Genomic DNA, 15,014 nt, shown 5'->3' with positions numbered 1-15,014 from the left:
GGATTTCAGAATCTTCACATTAGGGCTCTAGTTCGCCATCTGTTGGTTTTAGAATTGTGTTCAACACTTTCTGCTATATTTTGTGGAATAACTATTTATATGGAGATGTGTGTATACATTTTTCAATCAACTAACCCCCCCCCAGGATTATAATTTAAAAAGCCAAGACTAGGATCTCTTTTGGATGTGTATACAAATATGTATACATATTTTTTTTTATTCTTGTGTAATTTGACCCTGTGACTTTCTTTTGATATTTGAGAACCATGACTGATTAAGAGTGTGATTTTAAGGGTACAAATGGAAATATAGGTGTAGATGCTGTAGGAGCTAGTGAGTTAAAATTTGTGGCAGGACAAGCTGTTGGGCTGTTTTTTGGCCTAACAGAAGTGACGCATACCACCGGATATTGGTTTTGGTAAGCCACAAAAAAGTATTGAGCGTTTCTCATCTTCCTTTTTGGTAGTACAGCATACATACCTTTCTTATCTGCTGCATTTGATGATTTAATTGTTGGAAACATTTTTTTTGTTGTTCTGTAATTTAAAGTAATATTTTGATGAATACCAGAGTTCCTTTTTTAAACCTCTAAGCACTGGATTCATCTTTTGGCAACTTTTTCTTTCGTTTTAGAGGATAGTGGATTATAATTTGTGTAAATGTGACACTTCGCATTATATTGCTGAATTTTTTTAACCTAGAAAAACTTCCATTATTTTAAGGCCCTATTTTGGGAAAGGAATAAATTACTGTACTGACAAACTGGTCATGAGAAATGATAAAGTGCCACCACTTTAAACCAACTCTGGTAGGAAAGTGGAAGTTTGCTTTTTGTCGGGAGATTTGGGTTTCTCTGTGGAGTTCTTTGTTAAACTTTTAGCATAGCAGTGAACTTCCTTTTGGTGGAGGCAGGAAGCATAAATACTCATTGTGTAATGCCATTTGCCTGCTTTGGTGGATTCGCCAAGCCGTGACACCCAAAACCAGACGCGTGCTTCTTAACGAAAACTACAGTTCCCAGCGGGCCTGGCGCTGGTGGGCCATCTCTTCCCCTCTCGCTCCCGGCTGTCCCTTCCCGGGCTGGCCCGACGCGGGCCCTGGCCCGCGCCTGCGCAATGAGGACGTGCGCTTTTTTTTTTTTTTTAACCCTGGCGGCTGCGGATCGTGGCGCTGGGGCTAGTGCCCAGGCGTGCTGCAGTGTACGGAGGCAGGCTGCTAGGACAAAGGGCGGCAGGAAGCGGTTCACTGGTCAGAGAGCTCCCCACTTGATTCAGCGCACGTTTAGCCCTGGAATAATGTGGTACCGACGGCATTAGCCTATTTACTACCCAGTACAAACAGTTCCCTCGCTCACGTCCTCTTGCTCTGTCGCGCCAGCCTGCCTTGCCCCTCACAGCCGGCGCGCGGCCTTGTGAGCCCAAAGCGCGGAAGGAATGTGACGGCGTCAGTGCCTCAGGCTAGCCTCACCCCAGCCGGAGCGAGGGTCCGCTCCCGCCTGCCGCAGTGCCGCGTGCCGCCGCCGCACGTCTGGGAGCGGCTGGGTCCCGGCGCCGCGGCCTCCGCAGCTGGAGGTGCAGAAACAGCGGCCGCGGCGAGCAGCCATGACTGACTGAGGCGGCGGCGGCGGCGGCCGCGCCTCCTGGAGGCTCGCGGGGGCGGCGCGGTGGGCGCCCCCTGGCGGCGCGCCGGGGCGGAGCGGCCCTTCGCCGCCGCAGCCGCAGCCGGCGGAGGCGCTGCTGTCCCTCCTCCCCGTGTCCCCGGCGCTCGCCCGCTCGCTCGCTCGCTCCATTCTCCCTCCGCTTCAGATTAAAGGGGGGGAGGGAAAAGAAGCTCGGCCGCCATTTTCCCAGTGCCGCCGCCACCGCCGCCACCGCTCGCCGAGCCGGCGGGAGAACCGAGCACCTTAGCGAAGCCGACTCGTCTCGCCGCGGCGGTGCGGGGGGCGGCTGGAGCGCTCCCCCCGGCCGGGAAGAGGCGTCCGGGGGCGGCGGCCGGGGTGCGGGCTTGGGCTGCAGACGGCGGCGCTTGTTTGTGCGGGGCGGGGGGGCGGCTTCACTCTCTGCCCCCGCCCGCCCGTCCTCCCGGCCGGGCTGTTGTCCCCGGCCGTGCCCAGGCCCCGCCGGAGCCGAGGAAGGCCGGAGAAAGAGCCCGAAAGAGAAGAAAAAGCGGCCGCTCCCCGCCGCCGCCGCCTTCCCCTCCCCCTCCGCCTCGCCCCCCCGCCCGGAAAGTCAGGGCGGCTCCGGGCGCCGGGGGGGAGGAGAGCGGCGGGCCCGGGCCGGAGCCGCCGCCGCGCGCCCCCGCCCGCCGCCGCCGCCGGCCCTCGGCGCCCAGGCCGGGGGCTGTTTGCAAACTGCGCCCATTTTGTGGGGCTGAATCCGCCCGGGCAACGCTCTTCCATCACGTGGTAGGTGCTGCTGCTGCTGCTCCTCTCCTCCTCCTGCTGCCCTTTCTCCTTCTCCTCGCTCTCCCTGTGGCTCCCATTTCTCCCTCTCTTTGTTAGTTGTAACTAGAAAGGCAGGGCAGGGCAGGAAAAATCCCCGGAACTTTAAATGGCCTCTCCGGGCTTCCCTGCTGCGGGTCCGAGGCTGGGAGTCGCCCCAAGGGCGGGGGTGTGCGGGGGCCCTTCCCCACCAGCTGCCGCCTCGTTCGCCAGCTTTTCCTTTGGCGTTCTATTTAAAAATGCGGCCTTAAGAACACGATTTATTCCGGTTTAAAAAAAAAAAACCCAAACAAACTCTTGCTCTCGCCTTGAACTTCTCTTGACTGCAAAAGGCCTTTCTCTGGCCGAAACACACATCTTGCGCGTTTCACGGTGTGTATCACAACTCTGATTGTTTAGTGAGATGGTTATTTGTTTCATTTATTTATTATTTTTGTTGCTTGTAAATTGAGGTCACTTACGTTTTCAGATCTAGTCTCCCTCAGGCGGACGTGTTTTTTTTTTTTTTTAAACTAAAGAGGAAGAGACATTTATTTGCTTTTAAGTGAGTTTGGGGGGCCTGTTTTCCGGCTGACTGTCTTTTGATTCTCAGCAAATAATTTGATTGTTTTCCATAGGATAAACAGCCTTACCCCCATGCTTTACTTAAAAATCCTTTTGTTTTCCGTTGTCGGGATCCCAGTGTGGTTTTTTTTGGAGAAACACGTTACTTAACTCTTGCTTATTGATTGCCTCAGGGGAGAAGGGGTGACATGATGGCGCCACTTTAAATTGCTCTCTCCTTCTCCTCCGTTTTTCCCCCCTTTATTCTGGAGGTCACTGGAGCATTTTTCGTGACCTATTAATAAACTACTTGAGAATGTTAACAGTACAACTAATAGGGCTAGAGTTTGGTACCTTAAGGGTCGGGAGACCCGAATCCCGAGGTCCCCAAAGTTCCGAGAAATCTTCCTAGTCCTCCTGCCTCGCCTCCCTCCCCTCCATTCACAATCCTGGTGTTGCCATCTCCTTTGTCACGTGGCTAGCAATCATTGTGTTTTTTTGTTTGTTTTGGGGTGTGTGTTTATATTTTTAAATTGTAGCCCAGAAGAACTTCTCTCCTCCCCATTAGAGAGATCAAAACGTTTTAGTTTTTTTAGTTTTAAAATCGGACATTTATAATAAACGATAAAATTACATAATCTTTGCCTTGCATAATCATGATATAGTTATAGGTTGTTACTGAACTTCGTTTCTAAAGCACTTTCAAGTATGGAAAGTAGAACATTGGAATATGTTTTCCATTTCTCAGAATAGTCTGTAGTATTTTCCCTGCTTTTTGGGCCCTTTAAAGAAACCACTATTTACAAGGGCTTAAGTGGGTGTGTTTTCCCCTCCCCCCTTCTACAGGCTATACTTAGTTCTTTTTCTAGCATACTCTGACCAATTTAGAAATTTTCAATTGTCTACATGCCTGTCATTTAAAACTATTTTTCTTTTCTCGCAACAATAGTGAACACTTTTGAGTAATAATTGTTTTCTACCTGAAGGTATTTCATTATGTTTCTGTTACGTTTTTGATCCAGAGAATTTTTACTACTAATCCTATAGATTTAGAAGAATGTTTTTCTATTATGTTTCTTCATATCAGTTTTCCCCGTAGTTGGGTAAATTCCTATTTTATAAAATACCGAATACATTTCTGTGTTGTTTCTACAGAGCTTACTAACCGCGTTTCCAATTTGAAAAAAGATCTGTCGTGTGTTTAAAAAATTTCAAAAAGTCAATATGAAATATAGTGATTCTTGTGTGCATTGATTCGTTTCCTCTACCATGTATATTTTCAATGGTTTTGGGCCATTTTCTTTGCTAACAGTTACATCATGTCATGTGATATGTGCAGTGTGATGTGTAGTTCTAAAAATAAGGCAAGGTAAAAATGCTCATCTCTTGGGAATCTAAAAAATGTATTATAAATGTGGGATAACTATCCTCAGTCATGGAATTCTGATTTCGATTTCCGCTAGGTTTATCCTACAAAGTATGCATTCCTTTGACCTTTAGCACATTTGATGTATTTGTTAGTGATCTCATGATTGGAGGTGGTCAATTTTTAATTTTCAAGTGTGTACCACTTGGAGGGAAACATAGATGTGACAAAGATTCTTAACATCTGTATTGTGGTAAAGATGATTGGTCTCTGATGACTGCCTTATTTAAGTATATGAAAAGTATTTTTGATTTACATCTGTAGACAGTTAAGAGTGATCAATTAAGTATTGATAGAGCCTTGAGGTATGGTGGGGTTTTGGTTCATTTATCTTTGTGAATCTACTTAAGTGAGGTATTTAGAAGTGTTGCTGCATCTTTCTTGAAAGGCTTATTCAGAATTTTAGTGTTTGACTTTTGTGCTTTACCAAAGTGAGATGTTAAATCTTTGTATGATTTTCTTCCTGCCTACACACGTTATTCCTATGGTTAAACCTGCAGAGCACACGTTGATTGTTAGGTGACTTATCATTATCCTGTTGAGGAAAATTCTGGAAGCTAGAAAATGAGTAAGCCTTAGTTCTCTTTTAACTTTTATCAAGGTGAGAGGAAAGGAAAATAACTATTTTTTTCTTCTTCAAACACTGCCAGTACCTTTCCATTTCTAGTCATGCTACACTGTAACCAGTGTCTCTACTACTCTGGATTTTATTGGATTGATCACAGATTTTAATTGTATTTTAAAGTGAGTAACAAGTTATAGATTTGTTTTGTTTGATATAACCTGACTCATGCAATCTGTAAACATAGGGCCATTGTGGTTGACGATGCTGATTTGAGAGGGTATTTTAGTATTGAGTGGTTCTAATTAGGAACTTTTTTGAGTAAAGCTTAGTTACCTTGTTACAGTACTAGAAAAGCAATTTTAAAATGTGAAAAACGTTACTAATCCATGTTGGATTTTCTAAATAATAGTCATTGAAAGTACTGTGTTTAAAGAATATTGCTTATTCCTCTTATATTGAGTCATCTTCCTTGGCGGGGGGTTTGGTAGGGGTTATTTTTTTCTTCTTGGCGAGGTCATTAGACACAGAAATTAAGTGATTTCCTTCCTGGAGAGAGAGAGACTTTTTTTTTTTTTTTAATTAATTGGGGTTTTTTTGGTTTTTTTTTTTTTTAACCCCAAACATCTTTCCATCCCCTTGAGTTTGGAAAGGAGGAACTAGTGCAGACTAAGTATGTGGTCTTCGGTTGATTGCCCCAGAGCAAATCTCATTATTGAGTGGTTTATTTAGAGTTTCAAAGCACCTTTTCTTTGCCCTCTTTCTCTATTTTAAGTAAGTTTCTGCCTTGATTGGTTAGATTGTTCTGGGTCTCAGGAAGCATATTTTACATTAGTGCCTTTTTACTTGATCACTTTATAAAAAAGTACAGGTGCAGGTGACTCAAATAAAATGGCCCCAAACACCTGGCCTTTTTACTGTGACAGTGCAGAGTACTTGGACCACATCCTTTCCCTAAAAAGGACTTTAGCTATTTCTTGGAAATCTATATTAAGTCTGGATTTTGAGTCTTCATGTTGCTTCTGAAGATGTATGTTTAAATTATAGTTTCTATCATAATAAATTGCATATTAGCCTCTGGGCATTACTAAAAGCTGTGCAAAAATATTCCTGCCGGAGTGTGATAATTCATGACACAAAACAAGACACTTTCATCAGTACTTCCCATTCCCTGAAATGTGAGATCAAAACTCAGTGAACCGCAGTAATGCTTAGAAAAGACAATATGAATTTAAAAAGACAAATATTACACTGTGATAGAGGTCACCAATATTTGAAGGTCACAAGAAGAGATAAGAAAGAAAGTGGTGTCCTTGGGTGTCACTTGCAGATTGTGGAGAGAATTGTGGCTCATAGGAAAAGACCAGTATATATGATTGGGAGGGTCACTATTATTTATTAGTTCGGTTATCATTTGTTCCTGCATTATGCCCTGTGCCTGCCTTTTAGGATGTAGGGTAAAATGTATAGGAGAAAATAAACTGATAGGTATGATTTACCAAAAAGCTTGGCCTCCAAAAAGAACTGAAGTAGATGTTTTTTTTCTTTGTGTGTTAAGCTTTTCTTGTCTTTAATCAAACAAAAGTAAAAGCAAAAATGTAGGGTGTGAGGAAACTGACTTCAAAGTAGAGAGCACAGTTCATATTTATGAATGAAAAACAAACTTGGGTAGTCTGAAAGAAAAACTTAAGGATTGTATAAGAAGATTTTAAACCATTATGTCAAAGAGAGGCTCTTCAAGGTAGATACCTTTTAAATTTTTGTTTATCTGTTGGGTAGTGGTCTCTGGCAATGGATAGCTGCTTAATAAATGTTACCTTCTGCAAGCCTTGCTTTTCTAAGATTTTAAACTAGCTCTATAAAATTGTAACATTTGAATGCCCTAGCCCACTAGGGAATTATTCAGCTATATATTTTATTGTTGTTGACTGTAAACTTTCCTTTTTTTCCTCCAGTTCTAACTTTTTAAAAATACAGTTTCTCCCCAAGCTTTTGAGAGTGAGGAAATGTAAGGTGGAGGTAAATTCAGTGCAGTTTTATCTAAATGTTATCAAAAACTCTGGTTCTTGTTACTTGAACCAGGAATCCCAAATGAGATCTCACTCTGAATTTTAAGTACAGCAGATTCTGCCCTTGTTTGGAAAAAAGTTGCTTGAGTGGCATCAAACTTAATAGAGTCCCTCAGCTTTTAATTTCTTTATGTGTGTATATATTTTTTCAATACATTTATTTATTTATTTTTGGCTGTGTTGGGTCTTCGTTGCTGCGCGTGGGTTTCCTCTAGTTGCGGAGAAGCAGGGGCTACTCTTTGTTGTGGTGCGCTGGCTTCTCATTGCGGTGGCTTCTCTGGTTGTGGAGTATGGGCTCTAGGCACGCGGGCTTCAGTAGTTGTGGCTCACCGGCTCTAGAGTGCAGGCTCAGTAGTTGTGGCGTCCGGGCTTAGTTACTCCATGGTATGTGGGATCTTCCAGGACCAGGGATCGAACCCGTGTTCCCTGTATTGGCAGGCGGATTCTTGAGCACTGTGCCACCAGGGAAGTCCCTTAATTTCTTTTTAAAAAGGGAGCAGCTTAGGGTCAGACCTGCTTAAATTCAGTTGGAGGGGAAGTGTTTGGGAATAAAAAAGATGAATTACAATTTTGTTGTTAGGGCAGTAAACCAAAAATTGCTAAAAACTGATATCTAGGCTTTCCCTTGCTATTTGGCCTTTGTGACTGCTTACTAGCACCTCCACTGGAGGGTATGATGAAGGGATAGAGGCGAAAAGCTAATTAGTTTAGCTTCTGATGTTTGCTAGCATTAGAGGCTTTGCAGAAAACTGGTCTGATAAGTTGAACTGTCAGGAAAGTTTCGTTAAACTGCTCATATATTGCCATGGAGAACTGAGGATGTTTGAAGACTTTAAGCATATTTCAGAAGATAATGGATTGCTGTTTTTTTGTAGTTAATCTTTAATTCAGTATTCTAAAGGGATAGGTTGATTCAGTGAGATCCCTCGACTTTGGTCAGGTACCCCCTCCTCATCCCCTACCCCCCCCAACCTAAGAAGAACTTGTTTGCTTTTGAATTGCTTGAACCCTTCAAGAAATCTTCGATTTTAGTATTGTTCAGAAATACTTGTATTATTAGAGTTTGCTAGGAAGAGATGAGATAAAAATACATTTTTCCTTCTTTGTTTTTTGTGAGGTAAACTGGAAGGAAACTTGAATGCAGTGATAGAATAGAAATAGGATAAACATGAATAAATATTTTGATATGTAGTTATCCTTCAAAACAATTTTATTTTTTTTTTAAATGCAAACATGATCTTACCTGTTTCGTAGCTTGGTCTTTTTTTTTTTTTTTGCGGTACGCAGGCCTCTCACTGTTGTGGCCTCTCCCGTTGCGGAGCACAGGCTCCGGACGCGCAGGCTCAGCGGCCATGGCTCACGGGCCCTGCCGCTCCGCGGCATGTGGGATCCTCCCAGACCGGGTCACGAACCCGTGTCCCCTGCAGCGGCAGGCGGACTCTCAACCACTGGCGCCATCTGGGAAGCCCCGTAGCTTGGTCTTTTTTTTCGCTTAGTTATATATCATAGAGATTTTTCACATCAACATATAAACAGTTTTTTTTTTTTTCCCCCCGGTACGCGGGCCTCTCACTGTTGTGGCCTCTCCCGTTGCGGAGCACAGGCTCCGGACGCGCAGGATCAGCGGCCATGTCTCACGGGCCCAGCTGCTCTGCGGCATGTGGGATCTTCCCAGACCGGGGCACGAACCCATGTCCCCTGCATCGGCAGGCGGACTCTCATCCACTGCGTCACCAGGGAAGCCCTAAACAGTTTTTCTTTTAAATAGCTGCATAATATTCTATTGTATCTTTTAAGTTTAGTTTTTTTTTTGTATTACAATTCTTTAGTAAAAGAACTGTCTTCAGCAGAATTGTGCATATATTCTTATGTATCTGTGAGAATATTTCTGTTGGATAGGTTCATAAAAGTGCAGTTACTAGGTAGAAGTCTGAGTAGTTGCATTGAAAATTTTGATAGGTATTGCCTTCAAAAGGCTTATGTAGCCAAATTTAGTAGTTTGAAAGTAACTTAAAAAAAAAAGTAACTTAAAAAGTTTGTCAGTCTGAGTGCATGTGCTTGGCAATGTAAATGACTGGAACTTGAGGTAGTTGAAGCCTGTCCTAGATTCTGTTGGTTCCTGCTTCTTTTTTAAAAAAATTATTTATTTTATTTATATTTATTTTTGGCTGTGTTGGGTCTTCGTTGCTGAGTGTGGACTTTCTCTAGTTGCAGCCAGTGGGGGCTACTCTTCCTTGCGGTGCGCGGGCTTCTCATTGCATTGGCTTCTCTTGTTGCGGAGCACAGGCTCTAGGTGCGTGGGCTTCGGTAGTTGTGGCACGCGGGCTCTAGAGCACAGGCTCAGTAGTTGTGGCACATGGCCTTAGTTGCTCCGCGGCATGTGGGATCTTTCCGGGCCAGGGACCGAACCCGTGTCCCCTGCATTGGCAGGCGGATTCTCAACCACTGAGCCACCAGGGAAGCCCCGTTCCTGCTTACTGTTAGATTGTTTTTACCTTATGATCAGACACCCCCATTAACTTTATAATGAATCTCCATCTGATGCATTCAGCATAGACTACTCAGGTTAGCTAACATGTATTGGTCCACTCTCTGCCAGATGCAGTGCTACATGTAAGGATAGAGATAAAACAAGCCATAACCTTCCTTTTAAGAAATACACAGTCGGGATTGGGGCGGGAGGGCGACAAAACTAGGTGTTTATGTTCCATTATGAGCTGTTGCCCAGGGTGTCATGGGAGTGCATATTAGACCCTAGAGTGGAAGGGACCTCTAACTTCACCTGGAATGAATGGGGAATAGTTTAAAGAGCATGTGATCTTGAGCTAAAACTTGAAAAGCAAAGGTGCCAAGGGTATGGAAGAATCTGGAACTATAAGATTCAGGTGGCTAAGGTGGGGACAGGTTGGAGATGAGGCTGAGTGTAAAAGGGGGGCAGATAAATGTTGTGTGGAAGTTTGAGTTCATCCTTACCCTAGAGTCACTGAAGGATTTTAAGCAGGAGCACAACATGGTTGGAGTTATGTTCCCTCTCTTCTTCCCTTTTTTCCTCCTGCTTTCTAGTAATCATTTTGGTAGTGGGTACTAGGTTGAAGGCTTGCTGAGACAGGAAGAAAGAACAGTTGGGAGATTACAACTGTCTGGATTACTGTAATACGTAAGAGGTTCTGAACTAAGGCAATGGTATTAAGGATGCAATGAATGTGCCTGTCATTCTATATTGAATCCTCCCTATTTAGCCTTCAGTAGTCAGTCAGAATGTCATCTCTTTCTGAAGCCTTGCTTGATCCCTTCAGGAAAAACAGTGCTTTATCATCTGGGTTTACCTTCACGCCTAATTTCTATCTTTTTATCTTTGGCATTGATGACACTGCTATAATTCTTGGTGTCTCCAGCATTAGACCATGAACTCCTATAGCCTTCCTATTATTCCTATCTGGTATTAGTATATGTTTAAGTATTAGTATATGTTTAAGTAAGATGTCTATCAGATGGTAAATCAGTGATTGGGATCGGGATTCATTCACATGGGGCATGTTGAGGGGCAGGAACTGGTTTTGGATTTGGTGTTGGGGATAGGGATGTTGGAAGTAGCTGTATGGGCGATACTGGACCCTCCTTATTCTTTAGGTTTCAACTTAGATGTTTTTGCCCCGGGAAGCCTTTTGTGACCCCACCCACTCTCAGCCTGTGTGAGGGTCCCCCCAGGATTCCCTGATCACAGTGAGTGTCTGTCTTTACGTGGGGCTTTGAATGCTGTAGGCATTTTAATAAAATGTCTGTTGGAGATAATCAGTTGGTATTTCTCATTGACTTTCCCATAAAGACTAAAATTCAAAAACCTCATGTCTAGCAGTTAAGCTCCTTCCAGTTTAGACCTAGCATTGTATATAGTGGTAACACAACATTGTAATTCAACTATACTTCAATTAAAAAAAAAAAAAAGAAAGCATGGGCCTTACAGTTAGAGATTTGAATCGGAATCCTGTCTCTGCAGCTTGGTAGTTGTGTGAGCTTGGGCATGTTACTTAACTTCTGAGCACCAGTTTCCTTATCTATAAAATGAGAATAAGAGTACATACTCGTCTTATAATGTTATTGTGATGACTAAATGAGGATGTGTATGTAAAACATTTAGCACAGTGACTGACGCAGTAAAAGGTCAATTAATGTTAGTGAACATTAGAGCATTTAGTAAATGTTAGTGAACGTTAGGGCAATCATAATAATAACCTATTCTCCAGCCAGAGCTATGATTCCCTTAGTAATTATAAAACCTAAGAAGCCCTGCCCTGTTGGCATAGAAAGTGTTAGGGACTGGGGTGGTGAGGTCCACATTGTTTCTTTGCTTTATAATAAAAATTTTGCTGCCCAGTCCCTGTTGTATTCCATAACAAATCCACATTTGTAAAAGAAATACAAAAAAAAAAACTTTCCAGTGTGTTCCATAATGTAGCTTTTGATACTTCATCACAAAGCACTGCATAGCTGCTTTTTCCCTCTCTTTCTTGAGAAGCTGCACATGTACCACTTGGTTCATCCAAGTTCTGTGGATCATCTCCCAAATCCTTCCCTATTATTTTGTTTAATTTTTTTTTTTTTTGGCGGTACGCGGGCCTCTCACTGTCGCGGCCTCTCCCGTTGCGAAGCACAGGCTCCGGACGCGCAGGCCCAGCGGCCATGGCTCACGGACCCAGTTGCTCCGCGGCATGTGGGATCTTCCCGGACCGGGGCACAAACCCGTGTCCCCTGCATCGGCAGGCGGACTCTCAATCACTGCGCCACCAGGGAAGCCCGTGTCAGTTTCTTGATTAGAATTTCCTCATCTTTCTCTGCTTAGCACAATCTTATACGTGAAAGCCTACCTCTAGGTCTGTTTTGACTACTCTAGCCCTGTCAGTAAGTACTCACAATGCTTACTATGTACCAAGCCCTAACTAGATAAAGTTAGTGAGCATGCAAAGAGGGATGTTAAGGAACTTCCCCTGTCTCGGAAATAGAATAAATTAATATTAATAAATTGACAACTAGGGAACATTCAGATGATTTTAATTGAGTGATGGCTTTAAGTGCGTTGTACAATTTAAGCAGGAAGAAAGTGATGTGAATCTGAATAGTCTGGAAAAGTTGTTGTGGAGATGCTGTGTATTGAAGGATTAAGTTTTGGGCTTAAAGGGTAGAAGGACCTTCCAGGTAGAGGCAGCAGCATAGGCAAAGATTATGGAGTTGAATCTGGGGGCAGGGAGTTCTAGGTCTAAGCCACCTGATGCACTTGCTTTGAACCTTCCAGGTAGAGGCAGCAACATAGGCAAAGATTATGGAGTTGAATCTGGGGGTAGGGAGTTCTAGGTCTAAGCCAACTGATGTACTTGCTTTGATATTGTTTTAAGTTTCATCTCAGAGAATTTGGACTCATGAGAAAGGTACTAGGAGTTATTCTAGAGTAGAGAAGAGAGGCGATAAAAAGAATGGATTACGGAATGGATTAGAGGACTGAGGCATCAGTCAGGAAGCTGTTACGATAATTTAGATGTGAGCTCATGCAGACGCGGGCTGGGTTTGGGTTGGCACTGTTAGGAAAGGAGAGGATACCCCAAAACTGAACAGCCCCCCCTGCCACCTGTACAGCTTTATGAGAAATAAATGAGAGATTTTTATCATAAAGGAGCTGAAATTATGAAGGAAAAGACAGCCTTCTCTCTTAAGAGCCTTTACCTTTTCGGTTTATGTCACTTATTTGGCCCTTCTGCAGACTTTGGGCCCTTCCAAAGCCTGGCGGAGACTTCGACCATTCCACTGTGGTGAACACCTTGGTTGAGATTCTTGTTGCATCCTATCTGGATTATTGCAGTAGCTTTTTCATTGGTCTTTGACTTTTTACTTTCTTTTAATCTGTCTTACCCAACTGGTCTCTCTGAAGCACAGTTCTCATGTGTCACTCCCCATTTGAAAAACCTTTAATGACTTTCTGCTGCCTTTAAGTCTGAGTAAAGGCTGGCTATTGAAGGTTGTCCATTAATGATCTGGCTTCAAACTTCCTTTTCACCTATTTCTATAGTGTTTTCTCTGTTACAATATGCTTTATATTTCAAGCAAATTGATTATTTCTTTCACCCTCCAGGATATCCTATGTTTTCCCACAGTTTTGCCTTTTCCCGTGCCTTTTCCTCTCACTAGAATGCCACATTACCCTTCTTTTACCCCAGCCTTCTACATAATGAAATTTTAGCTAATTTTCAGGTTTCAGCTGAAATTTTGATAACTTCACAGACACTTCCCTAACCATCCTTCCTCTGCCTATTTCTTTCTTTGTTTTGTGCAGAGTAATGAGGTGATGGTGGGAAGAGGTTAGTAGAAGCCACATTATGGGCAAGCTTCTTGTCCCCCATTTGATTTTTGCTTCTGTTTTCAGTGAAAGTGCGGTTGTTGGCCACCCAAATGGCCAAACACTTCCCTTTGGGTCCCGGCAGCTTATCAACATTTTTGCAAGGTGGATGCTGCCAGTTTATTCTTGTGTAACTGGAGTCCTGTCTTGGGAATTTACAAGGAATAAGGCGTGGTTCTCACTTGCAGGTGTGGAGTTAGTTTTGACTTGCACTATTTGAAGCAGCCAGATATGTGTGCTTTCTGGAAATCTGTATATACAGAAATATATATATACATGTACAGACATCTGTAGCTATAGAGATAATCTATCTCTAGACAGTGGTTCTCAATTGGGGGTTGTGATTTTGCCCCCTGGGAGACATTTGTCATTTCTGGAGGCATTTTTGGTTGTCATAATTTATAGGAGAGGAGAGTGCTGCTGGCATCTAGTGCGTGTAGAGGCCAGGGATGTTGCTAAACCGCCTGCAGTGCACAGGAGAGATCCCCTTCCTCCACAACGAAAAATAATTTGGCACAAGTCAGTAGTGCTGATGTTGAGGAGCTCTGTCCTAGGGGTGTACTTCGGCTTCCCAGTGCTGCTTGTGTTAGGTGGAAGTTTGTTCTTGAATCTGTATTGCAGTTTATAATAATAGAATCATAAGCACAGGAAGGGACCCTAGAGGTCGCATATTTGGACTTTATTCTAACTTGTATCCCTCAGAACAGTGTTCTGCAAGATATTGATAGGTGTAATGGAAAAAAGATGTTTATTTGTTAAAGCTGCAAATATTTGAGTATTCAGTATAATGAAGTGTGTTGTGAATCTTCATCAAGGAAGTTTCTCCTAAATGTGTTTGCCTGCTGAACCCATTTGACATCTTCCAGTCTCCAAAATGCTTCCTTGGAACTGGGAAGGAAACTGTTATTACCTAGCCCAAACTTTTATAGCCTTTTAAAGGACTTTGATAAGATAGCCCTTGTTTTTGTCTCTTCAAACTTACTGCTGAATCTTAATTTATGTCAGTGACAGCAGGTACATTAGCTCCATCTTTTTTTTTTTTTTGGTCAGATTGTGGTTTATTAGATGAACTAAAAAGTTGGAATATTTTAGGTTCCTTTATTCTGAATGTACCATATAACTTTACTATCTGTCCCCACCAGTGAATTGGAAATTATAATCCCAGCCCGAAACCTACCACCCAGGTTGTTATGAGGATTAGTAAGTAATTATAGCTTTTAATGCTTTGTATTCTTTGGAGAAAGATGATTTATCATAAACTGTTTTTGTAAAACTGCTTAAGTCTGACAGTTTTTCTCTGCTCTGAATTGTTGAGTAGTGATGTTTTTTGGGATTCAAGTGGGATGGGAATCGTTTCAATCAACATTTTGCTCATTATGTTAAATTTAAGAAAGATATTTTGCCTTATTCACATTTTTTGGATCTTTAAGAATTTGCATTATTTTTGCTTGCTTCCCTTTTATTATATAAGCAATACATGTTTATGGTGGAAACATTACATAAGCCAGAAAATAAAAGACAAAAGAATCTTATCACCTACATTTTAAAAGAGAAATGAGGTCATAGTATGTGTTTTATTTTTTAACACC

General features: G+C 42.8%; 1 protein-coding gene across 4 annotated transcripts in view; it reads left to right on the top strand.

Annotated features, from left to right (window-relative positions):
* The window catches only part of KANSL1 (KAT8 regulatory NSL complex subunit 1), a 174,880-nt gene that overhangs the window by 26,170 nt on the left and 133,696 nt on the right, over positions 1–15,014 (top strand). The window contains exon 1 of one of the 4 annotated variants that reach the window (XM_067714441.1): positions 2,265–2,404. The exons of the other annotated variants lie outside the window; for them this stretch is intronic. The gene's annotated coding sequence lies outside the window, so the exon portion shown is untranslated. Of the gene's footprint in view, positions 1–2,264; positions 2,405–15,014 lie in introns of those variants that run through there. 4 annotated transcript variants of the gene reach the window in all.

This window comes from Pseudorca crassidens, chromosome 19 (assembly GCF_039906515.1).
Source record: "Pseudorca crassidens isolate mPseCra1 chromosome 19, mPseCra1.hap1, whole genome shotgun sequence".
In the NCBI taxonomy this organism is placed as follows: domain Eukaryota; kingdom Metazoa; phylum Chordata; class Mammalia; order Artiodactyla; family Delphinidae; genus Pseudorca; species Pseudorca crassidens.
This window is presented reverse-complemented; position numbering and strand designations above follow the sequence as displayed.